This window comes from Pseudopodoces humilis, chromosome 3 (assembly GCF_049639895.1).
Source record: "Pseudopodoces humilis isolate 2021_Gansu_Grassland_sample_001 chromosome 3, ASM4963989v1, whole genome shotgun sequence".
NCBI classification, from domain to species: domain Eukaryota; kingdom Metazoa; phylum Chordata; class Aves; order Passeriformes; family Paridae; genus Pseudopodoces; species Pseudopodoces humilis.
In genome coordinates, this window is record NC_142202.1 from 82,136,381 (window position 1) to 82,148,218 (window position 11,838).

The window sequence follows — 11,838 nt, forward strand, 5'->3', positions numbered from 1 at the left end:
TAAAGCCTCATTTAACCTGGCCTTGTTATTTTTTTTTTTAACCTGAGAGTTTATTATTGCAGAAGATAAAACAAAAAATGAACTGAAATGGAAACATTTTGTTTCATTACTCAAACACAAAATTGTTGGGCTATCAGGGAAGTTACAAGAACATATTATTTCAAAATAAACTTAGAAAGTCCTAAGCATTTAGAAGTTCTAGCAGAGGTGACTTAAGAGAATTTCTTTCCATTGCAATCTTTTTTGTTTCAGTTTTTTTCAATTTTTCAGCTGCTGTTTGGTGTAAATAACTTTTTTTCATGTATTCTGGTTTGTGAGTGCAGAAGTTGCTGATGTGATGTTATGTCCAGAGACACTGGCAGTCTATCCAGATAAAATACTGCTGGACTGTGAGGCAGAAGTTGCTACTGCTGCATTAAATGTTCTAAAGGCTGTAAGCACAGTGGTGCTTGAAGAGTTCACAGCAGAAGAATTGCTTGGCAAGGATGTAGCCTCAAAAGCAGGATTACAACCAGCAGAAGTGCTCTCAAAAACATCAGTTTCCAGATGATGATGCACTGGCAAGACTGGAAATCATTGTAGAGAAGAAACTGGTAGCACTGTTACTACTGCTCTTCATGAGAAAGCTTGGCAGCCCAAAGCTTGATGTTTGCAGTCCTCCAGATTCAAAAGAAGGCAAGGGTTGAGTGATTGTGTTTTTTAATTCAGATGGCACACCTTCTTTTGCCAATGCAGTTAAAGCTTTCAACTGAGGCAACTGATTTTTCCATTGTCCATTCTGCTGGACAGAATTTATATAGAGTTCTGAATGTTACTGTTTGCTCTGCAGTCATAATGCTCCAGATGGAACTTCTCTGGCAAGAAATCTGAGAAGCCTGAGACATTCAGCTTTTCTTTCAATGGTGAGTAAGATGAAACTATCCATTGTCCTGAAGATTCCCAAATTTTCATGTCTTTTACTACACAGTTAAGAAGTCTCTTCATCTTTATAGCCATCAGCAATATTTTGACTGTTCGTAAATGCAGAAAATCTGTTCTGCAAAAAGTCCTTGACCTAGGGTAAGAACTAGTTAGCAACAACCAAAACATCAGTGTGTTATCAATATTATTCTCATACTAAATCCCAAACCACAGCACTAAATAAACTACAAAGAAAATGAACTCTATCACAGCCATAACCAGGACACTCTCAGAGAAGTGTTACTTCACCCAAGTTCTCTGGGATTTATGTCACAGTGTCATCATTCCTGACACAAAAATAGTAACTGAAGAACAATGATTCAACTGGGGGTAAGATCCAGTTCTTTTAATGTTAATTGCTTTGGAGTTAATTGTTGAGTAAGAAAGTGATCTAGGCCTTTAATTATTGGACAGAAACAAATTGACTCAGCCCATCCTGAAATGGGATATGCTAATGAATCACTGAGCAGAAAGATACCTACATCAAAAAATGCTCTTTTGAGTATGGAGGAAATGGAGAAGGCTTGTTTGCCAAAATTGTTGAGCTTGAGGACAGATGAAGTGGTGGGAGGCAAATTGCATCCTAGGTTTGCTATAAATCAGGGTTTGGGTTCCCTATGAATCACACCAGGAGCACCTTAATGTGATTGGTTTTAAAGAGCAGATGGGATGTCAAAGGAGGAATCCAGTTCTGTGAACATAAAACTGTCCAGTCTTCCTCCTGCATATGGGAAAATTAAATGATTGTATGGAGGAGCTGTGCACCAAAATAGCATGAACAACATGGGATGCAATTCTGGTGCATACAACGAAGCTGCAACCAAAAGCCCAGGCAGCTTTCAGAGGTTTGGAGAGCCTTCTGAAATGTTAGCCCTTCATGTGAATTCAGTATATATATTTGAGGTGAAGAAAGCCATTATGGTTATGTTTTATTCATATTTATCTTCTGCAGAAAGGTAGCAGTTTTAGAAAATGAGACATGCTGTGCCCTCAGGGGAAAATCCTCCTGTAGATGTGTCCTGTACAGGCAAGGACAGAGCAGGTCATCTGGTAGGCACACTGTGCATGTGCCTTGCTTGGTGGAAAATTGCAAGTTTAATTGGGTTTTTCTCCTGCTGTTTTTTTAACAGTATTGAACCTGTCACTATGCAAGGAACGTTGTATATGAAAAATGCCCAAAAGAGATTAAGGTAAGTGGCATCCTAGTGTGTTGTTTAGTGCTTAGGGCATAAATGGCAAATCTCAAAAGACTCTGACAACAATAGAAATAATGTGAAAAAAAACAAAGCAAAAATTACCACACCATATAGCTTAGTTGTATGCAAATCAGGCAGCATTAAATGTCAGTATTCTAACATTTTTAAAGAAAGAAAACACAGAGCTAACAAAGAATGTTAAGCTTCCTGGTCTCAGTGGTGACAGAAATCCTTTCAATTCCCATGTGGCATCAGCAGCAATGTAGATTTCTGTATGTTCTAGTCGTAGTGTGTCAGTGTCAACCCCAGGGGTTCTCCAGGAGACACAGCACAGTGAAGTGAGCATTGCTGTGGGTCCACCAACACATTTGGGTGCTGGAAATCTGTGTGTCTCTGTGCATAGTCCAGCTTTAAGGTTCCTATTGCCATACAGGAATTGACAGCCTTACAATGCCTGTCCTCTCTGCCCCACCAAGGATTTTATGTCTAATAAGGAATTCACAGTCAGCACTTGGAGGGGAAAGTTGTCTCAAATCACTTTGAGGAGCTATGGTAATAAGCTTCCATCTCATCCTCATCCTTGCATGGACTCAAAGTCATCCTACCTGTGCCTCCTGAAGGGTTCTTCCTTCTAGACACACTGAAATAAGTAGAATTTTTTTGTAGAAATTAAGTAAGTAGAAATTGTCCTAGAAATTTTCTTTAGAAGTGGAATAGTAGTCATCTATAAGACATAACCAGAGGAAGTATCAATGACTTCCTTACATGTAATCTATAGAATGTAATTCTGAGTGGGCAGAATATATGGGATATAATTCCATTCCCTTCTCCAACTGAAATAATTCCAGTCACCTTCTGCCACCTAGGTGCATGTCCCAGTCGGCAAGGTATAGATGCTCTGGCTGATGTTAAAGGAAAGAGAAGGGAGAGGAATAGAAGGAAAAGGGCTGCTAGATACATTTTTTTAAGTGTTACCTAAAATTGAATGGGTCCAACTTAATTTTTAAGATATTTCTGTAGGATAAGGGTCCAGTGAAAGCAAAACAACGTGTCCATCCAGGGGCCAGCCAGCCAGGAGTCACACTTCTGCATGAAAGGCAAAGTTCTTTTACACTGTAGTTTCATCTGCCCAAATTAAGTGAAAACTTTTGAAACATATCCATGTCCTCACAGTTAGAAGATTGTAAGACTTAAACCTTTTCTTTTACAGTCATTCCATTTTTCTGGCACACCTTACTTGGAAATACATGCTGGTTAGGTCTCTCCCGTGTCCTCTCTCCCTGTGTTTTCTGTGTCTCTGCTAAAGCTTTCAGCTGTTCTTCCATTCACAGAGCTGCCTTTGATGTCTGTTTATTCCTAGTACCATGCAGTGTCACATAATCAGATGCAATGGCCTCACTGGACAAATCCTTCTTTCCAAGCAGAAAATATTTCATGCTGTTGGACCTAGATAAAAGTATTCTCTCTTTTTCAGGACCCATATTTCCAGTGTCATTTCTGGACAGCTAATCCCATAAGGCAAATTCTAGGAGTCACAGAAATAGCCCCAGATAATTATTTTTTTTTTTCTGATGCAACAGCATTCTTTCCTAAAAAAATAAATTTTGCAGGTCCAATGTGAGACTAAAGAGGTCCTAGAGACAAAAGTAGAATCCACAACAGTTGCTTTAATTTTTTTTATTACTTTATACTTTTGTCTTTATATTTTTAATGAACTACTAGAAAAAATTTCTTATTAAATGTTTAAATAGCTGCTATGGGTCTTTTGATAACTTCATGCCTTTGACTTATCCACAGGTCAGAGCTTCAGAGCTTAGTGGTATGACAGGTGTCATCAGCTATCATAACTGTGTTTTGCTCCAGAGAGTTGTTAACTAATGACAAAGAAATAACACCATGATTTCAGCACACATTCTGCACAAACTCAGGAATGTATTTTCTAAGTTAGCTGCAAAGAACTTATTATGCTTGGGAAGCTTTATAATTTACAATGTGCTCTGCAGTGGGTACAAACCTGCAAGAGAAATGGATATTATTAGAAGCTTAAACACTACTTTTTGTCTGTTATTACGGAGAACTTGAACTTTGTGTTTACTGCATATTTGCAATTTAGCAATAATTAATAGCTAAATTAATATACCTACTGCATGCTATATTACAGGAATGTTAAAATGCTGGGAATTTTTGTCTGCAGATATCTATCACTCTCTGAATGTATGTTTATACCCATATGGTTCAGCCATTTGACTTAATGAATTTTTTCATAGACAACATTGATTAAATTTAGAATTTTACTTCCTTCTCTAACTTGTGCTGTTCTCAGATGATGATGGCTGCATTTGGCAGGGACTGACAGCACATGTGTTTCATTTCAAATATGCCCAAATGTAACCATAATTTGGTTTAAGGGGAAACTGTTACAAATACTTGTTTGACCTGCTATTTCTTCATACATGACCTCACAAAATAGGCTGCTAATTAATGGGTTTAATTTTTCTTATTACATCGTTTTCCTGTATACTTTTGTTGACTTATATATCAGTTAGAATCTGTAAGGCAGGGAGTAGTAAGTTTTTTAGGCTGCGCACATCTTGAGATTTTTATCTGTGACTTTATTTTTGTAGCTCTCAAAATAATAAGCATAATTTATAGCACTTTCCTGTGTTGTAAGGTTGAGTTATTCCATCAGATCTCAATGTGAAAGTTACTTCAAAAGGAAGCTGCTGGTTAAGAACACAGAGATTTGTTAACTTGTGAAGTGGTTTGACTCCTGAAGAGAACCTTCCTGTTTAAAAAATACTTACATCCTTTTGTAGTATTTTTTGATCTTATGTTGAAGATTTTAAATTGGCTTTTGAACCCATGCTCAGCATTTTCTAGAGCTGCATTAATTGTAAGTTTTTTGTTTTCTTTTTCTTGAAAGATTATTCAGTTCCATTTTCTCCTTATAAAAATGCCATAAGGGGCTCCTGTGAGTCCACATGTGAAAATGAAAGCTTTCAGTTAATAAAATGCATTTACCTGTGTGCGTAAGCTGTGACTGACTGAACTTCCCCCAGCACTGCTGTTATTATATACCATGCATCTCCCACAGATACACAAGACTCAAGGTCAGTGGGGAACAAAAGTTTTTGTATGAATGCTGGCATGCCAGAATCCTTCATCTTCTGGAGCTGTTGTGCCTAAGTGTGAAATGGCCATGAGAAAATTTGCTAAAATCAGTACTGTTTGCCTATATACTCAGCTGCTTCTCCCAGAATGACACTTGCAGCTGCAAAGGATTTCAGGTGCAAAATGGTTGTGGTTCAGCCCACAGAGATTTTATAGTAGAGGGAAGTAGAGAGGAAGGGAAAGGAAAGGTAGGGAATAATAGAATGGCTTGGTTTGGAAGGGGCCTCAAAAACCACCTCATTTCAACTCTCCGGCCATATTCAGGGACACCTTTCACTAGACCAGGTTTCTCAGAGTCCCCTACAACTTAGCCTTGAACATCCTCATGGACAAGGTATCCACATCTTCTCTGGGACACCTGTTCCAGTGCCTCCCCACCCTCACCATAAAAAATTTCTTCCTAATATCAAATCTAAACCTACTCTCTTTCAGTTTAAACCCATTCCCCATTGCCCTATCACTACAGGCCCTACTGAAAAATCTTTGTCTTTCTTATAAGCCCCTTAAGTACTGAAGGGTTTCTCTGGAGCCTTCTCTTGCCCAGATTGAACAACCCAAATTCTGCTAGCTTTTCCTCATAGGAGAGATGCTTCATTTTTGACTTTTGCTTTAGCAATGACCAGTAAACTGAGGTTTTCTGTGGAAGGAAATGGGTTCCTCCTACTTATCAGCTGAGACTTGTTTTAAATTGCTCAAGCTGCTTTTAAGGACAGGACTGCTAGTGACAGTGCTCACTCTTTCTAAGAGATGTGTGTTCCAGTATCACTTTGTTTTAGAGATGATAACTATCTGCTTGTGTACTTACATCCTTTTTAGTTCCTCAAACCTCCTTCAGATTTGATGCATCTCAACATTTTTATGTCTTCCAGACTCCCACACAATCACCTCCTGATTACTAATAACTTAAATATACTAAATAGAACTGGCCCTCTACAGCTACCTTTAAATTCTTACCATTTATGTGCCTAAATTCTCTACCTTTGTATCTTTTAATCAGTTTCAAATCCCACCCATAGGATTTGACATTTAACCCATGACTAACTTGTTTGCCTAACAGTCTTAAAAAGAACATAATGAAAATCCAAATAAATTATTCTGTACCAACCTATTTTATCTATTATTTATGTTGTAGACATAATTTTCTTATGCAGAATTGCTTTGTCTCCATTGCCTTCCCTCTAAAACACACGAAGAGTGGAAGCCACACTTTCAGCATCACTTAACTAATTTCTTTGAAGCTGTGCTATTTTGCATCTATTGAGGACTTGACCACAAACCCACAAGTCTAAGAACCTCATCAAGCAATCCCTTCTCAAGCAATTAGTCCTTAATTGTGTGGGTAGCCCCATTTAGGTTAGTAGTAAGATAGAATCATATGTTTTGGCAGCTGCAGGCTTTTGTGCTGAGGTGAGTCACAAAAAGGTGCCCAAATCTGCAGGAGCACATACTTAGGTGAGACATTTCAGTGCTGCTCCCCCAGTGCTGGTAGCTCTGTGAACCTCCAGAATTTTCCAAGCTCAGTTGTTGTCTGCTCATGCTGCTGAAGGATGAGATACTGAGAATGGAGGCCCTTCTGCCCACCTTTGGCCTTTCTCTGAAGGCTTATCTGAGCCAATGTTCTTCATTAAGGAAATGGGATTCCCCATCCTAAATACCAGCTGCTGGGTAGCACAGCTACCCTCTTAGTGCATGCAGCCTGGGGTATGACTCTGACCCACCTCTGACCCAGGGAAGTGAGCACTTAAACGTGTGTTCCTGTGATGCCAAGTATGTGCACTCTATAAATTCACTGACACTCATGTTGGTTTTGTGGTTTTCCTGTGAGCTGCCTTAGAAGCTTGCAGATACACACTAGTTATTAGTGGTGACCAGACTCTACTTGCTTTCAAGATAGCTTTTCTCTGTATTAATTGTGAAAATCTTCCTCAGGGTTTTATCTCAAACCAAACCTGCAAGCAGCATACTAGTTGTTGGGTTGTAAGAATGATGTACTGTCAAGTGAAAGGGAGATGTTTCCTTGAACCCTTTATATTTGAGCAATCTACCAGTGCCCCCAGGGAGGATGAGACCCTTGTGCATGACTAGGCTGTCAGGCCTCTGTTATGGGGACCCCAATAAACAGCCACTGTGTCAGAGGGTAGTTTGACCAATAATTCAGGGTCACACACTGACAGTGTCCCCACTCTTTGTCGGATTATTATCAGTTTTGTCAAGCATGTCATCCACTGCCAGAAGCTGCCAGCACCCTTGAAGGACTCAAACTCACACTTTGTGGAATAGCACACTGTATTGTCAAGCACACTGGTAGTAGAAAACTGTGACAGGTTAAGGTTCAGAGATTGCCATCAGTAGTATACTGACTGCAAAAATGAATCTGAAGCAATATCCAGACAATCTCTAATCACCAATGAAAGCTTGCTCAGCATAATCATTTGGTGAACATAAAATAAGGTTCATACCCACCTGGCAACCCTATGGGGACAAGACAGGTTCAGCCCATCCATGGATCCCAGAAGTTACAATGGAGTCTTATCTAACCTTTACCCTAGTTAATCTATATTTATATTATTTTCATTGCAGGAGGAGAAAATGTGAAGTTACAGTTTCATGTTTAGGTAGTTTAGGTAGTGTTTGAGTGACTTTACTCATTAGCTTATGCAGGCTGTGAAAAGTAATATATATACTTAAGTTAATAAAGCAAAATTCAGCTTTTGATTACCATCTGGATAATTCCTTTGGCTTAGTTCCCCTTAGCTGCATTGTTTTCAACAGAGCATAACTGCTTGCTGCTCCATCCTTTGTTTCATATGTGCATTGATTTAAATAGAGCACGACTGCAGCACTTTGGTGTCACTCTGTCCTTTGTTTCAGGGCTCGCTTGGAGTGATAGACCCACCTTCCTCAGTGTTCCTGCTTCTAAGGTGGGCAGGCAGTTTGTACCTGGTGAACTATAGCCAGTGCATGCACTCCTTGCTGAACTTTGTGTTTTGGTTTCCCCATATATTATGTATATATTTGTGCGTCTATATATGTTCTTCTGTCCATTGCTATTTGTTATATACTTGGGTGTGCTCAGGGTAAGAAGTAAGAGCTGTAATTTTGAGTTGTAGATGCCTGAGTGGTGACCCAGAGGATTCATCAGCTTGGTGGTTTTGTGACTCAGGCAGCCCAGGATGGGCACAACTCCATGTGGACTTCTTGAGGGGCGTCCCAACAAAAAATGCTTTGTATTATACAACAACATATCAAATAAAAATATCAGTGTAGGCCTGTTTAAAGCCATAAGTTTCTCAATAGATAAATATGTCTGAAATTATCATAATCTTATTTTTTAAGAGGACTGGATAAAATGGCCTTTAGAGTTGATAGGTCTAGACATAACACTGCTAAAAAGTGTGTACTTAAAAGTAAATGGTTGCAAATCCTGTTATTTATGTAAAAATATTAGGCGATGATGAATTGTGAATAGAAATAGTTTGTCAGCTTCATTATCAAAGCAATATCCAGTGCTGATATCTGGTGAAACAAAAAGTATCATTGGAGAGAGATAATGCTGTGTTTCTGTTTTTGTGAGTAAGCACTGAAATGGTGGTGGTAAATTCATCCAGGATATTTTGTGTAGTTACAAAAGGATTCTTTAGTGCTTTCATTCCTTTCTATTGGTCCACTCTACAAATGGCAGCCAAAATATTTTCACAACTGCAGATGAGCAGAGGGCATATGCCATGAAACCTCTCAGGCAGGAAAAATAACAGCATGTGGCAGTATAAATATGACATTAAACATTTACTGGTTGTTCAGAGACCCATGATAAACCCAGAGCAGAAATATAAATCTTCCTTCTTCGTTTAAGACTATACCTAAATAATGTAGTCTCATCTTCTAAGTTAGATACAGAGGGTGATTTTTTCTGGTTTTAGTTTTGAGGGGAGGGAGAGGGAACAACTAATTTGCAGAAGAGTAAAAGAGTTAACTGCCTTGAATTTTTAATTTCTGCTGTTATCTTTGAGGTGACTTAGGCATAGGATGCTATAAAACATGAGGCTGTATAACTGATCATGTGTAGGCAAATAAGGGCCCTTTTTTCACTGCTCAATATTAAAAATAAAAATCTCATAAAGCATGAGACAGAAAACTCAATCAAGTTCATATGTACTGTAAAAACTCATATGAATATGAATACATTTCTACCAGTAATAAAAGTCTAAAATGAAGAGGTATGAACTAGAGTAACTGATATTGAATGAAGATACTGACATCTCAAATTCAGCAGGAGAGAATTACAGGGAGCCCAGAGAAAGCAGGGAACTAAACTTAAAATAAATTCTTTTCACTGACATTCATTGGGGAATATGCCCAACCATAAAGCCTTCCTTTATAGGAGGTAAATCTGAGGAACTGCCTCAATATAAAAAAAGACAGCAGAAGAATTTTAGAAAATTCAGTGGAAAAGGAAGAATCAAACTGATGGTATCAGGCAGTGTGAGCCAAGCGTATACCTGTTGAACTCAGGGTTGTTTGTTGAACAATTAGTTGTAGGTTCTACCTTATTGTTTAAAACTATTTTTTCTTTTGGATGGTTCAGGAGTGGCAAATGTAACACTAGCTTTTATCAAAGGGTTGCAGAGAGAATTCAAGGAACTACAGAACAGTACCTCTGACTTTTGTGTTGGACATATTGGTAGAAGCTGTAACAAATGACAGAAAAGAGTAGAGAGGTAAAATACAACACAGAGGAGAAGGGTCAAAGCAGATTTCATAGACTGAAGTCATCCTTCACAAATCTATTCTAGCTCTGTGAAGAATATGTGTGTAAGGGTGATGCAGTTAATAATTTTTTTTAAAAAAAGGCTTTCAATGATATTTTTAACCAGCGTCTTGATGATATTAAGACGTCACAGATTAATAATTGGTTAAATGAAAGAAGCCACAGGGTAGGGGTAAATTATCTCTATTTCACAATAGAGAGGAGTATGTACAGCTCCAGCCTCTGTTCTGTTTAGTGTATTCATTAATGATCTGAGAAAGGGGATACGTGATGTGGTGACTGCTGCTTGATCAGACAAAATATTTCGGAATAACCAAAAGTCAGACCTACTGCAAAGAGCATTAGAAGGATTTATTTTTTTGAACTGACTGTAAAATAGAAATGGCTGATGAAGTCTAGGGCCCAGATATTTTAAATAATGCACCTGGGAAAACTATTCTCAAGTATATGTATGAAATTTTAATTTCCCTATTAGCTATGTGAATTTGAAGTTATTATACATAATTTTCTGAAAAAAAACCCCAATCAATATAATTATTATTGATAACTGGAAAGCAAATGGGATGTTAGAAGTTACAAGGAAAGGAATAGAAGATAAAGTATCTCTTGGTCACTGTTACATATATGGAGTATTGAATAGAGAGCTCATTTCTGATCCCTTAGTCTCAGGGTGATGTAGTAGAAAGAGAAAAGATAGAGAAGGACAATAAGGTTAACCAGAAATTTGAAATGCCTTCTGCACATGGGGAGATTTAATAAGTTATGGTTTTTAGCCTGGGAAAGAGACTACTGAGATGTATGTGGTGCAGTTCAGCTGGACATGATCATTCCCTGTCTCTCCCAGCCTGTGCAGTATGGACAGTGTAATGGCGCTATTAGACATCTGGCCTAAAACAAACAAGAGGAAGTACTTTTCCACACAGCCTGTAATAGAGCTCAGGAGCTCACTGCTACATGATGTGTCAGATGCAAAAGTAGAAATGCAGATTGGATGGATCTGGAGAATGAAGGCCACTGAGAACAAACTCTGGCACAGAGCAGCCTCAAACACCTGCTTGCTGGGGATATCAGCTGTGGTCAGCAGGGTTCTCTGCATGCCATGTTTCCTGGCAGGAGCATCTGCTGATAGCCACAGCCAGAGGCTGGCTACAGGAATGAATGGACCTTTAGTTTGACCCAAGTGTCTTAAAATATTTATGGTTATAGCCATTCCATCAGATATATGGAGTTAATGCTGTTCTTCACTGTTGACTGAGTGATCAAAGGCTGGCCTGTGTCAGAGGACTCAGGTGGCTGCTGTGACTCAAAACCTTCTACTAGCAGGAGGTTGTGGCTCTGCTGAGCTGAGCCCTGCTTTCAGGCTTCCCCAGCACTTCTGCTCTGTCACTCTCCTGGAATTTCTTTTTTCCCTCCCAAGCCTTGATTTTCTTCAAAGAGGGGTTTTAGGTTTTGATCGTTGTAAGGAATACAAGTACATGGTGCGCCTTGAGGAGGCACATGAGCATGATTCCAGCACATCTGTGTGTTGGTCTCATAGCAAAATACCTTGTGTTACTTCCTGGCTTGCAGTGAGCAGCTCTGCTGTCAGGATCTTTCTCTGCCTGCTTGCTGTGGAGGAAGGAAAAGTGCCCATTAATGAGACAGGTGATTCATTTTGGCATGAAACAGACTGACTAGGGCTCCTTTGTAAATAACTTCTGGCTGTGTTTTCTGTCAGACAGGTGGAAGCTTCTTATTTGTATG

The 11,838-nt window shown here is 38.9% G+C and overlaps 1 pseudogene; it reads right to left on the bottom strand.

Annotated features, from left to right (window-relative positions):
* Nucleotides 1–297: 297 nt before the first annotated feature.
* LOC148184688 (nucleoporin NUP42-like) lies at nt 298–2,734 on the bottom strand (annotated as a pseudogene).
* Between the last annotated feature and the right edge of the window lie 9,104 nt (nt 2,735–11,838).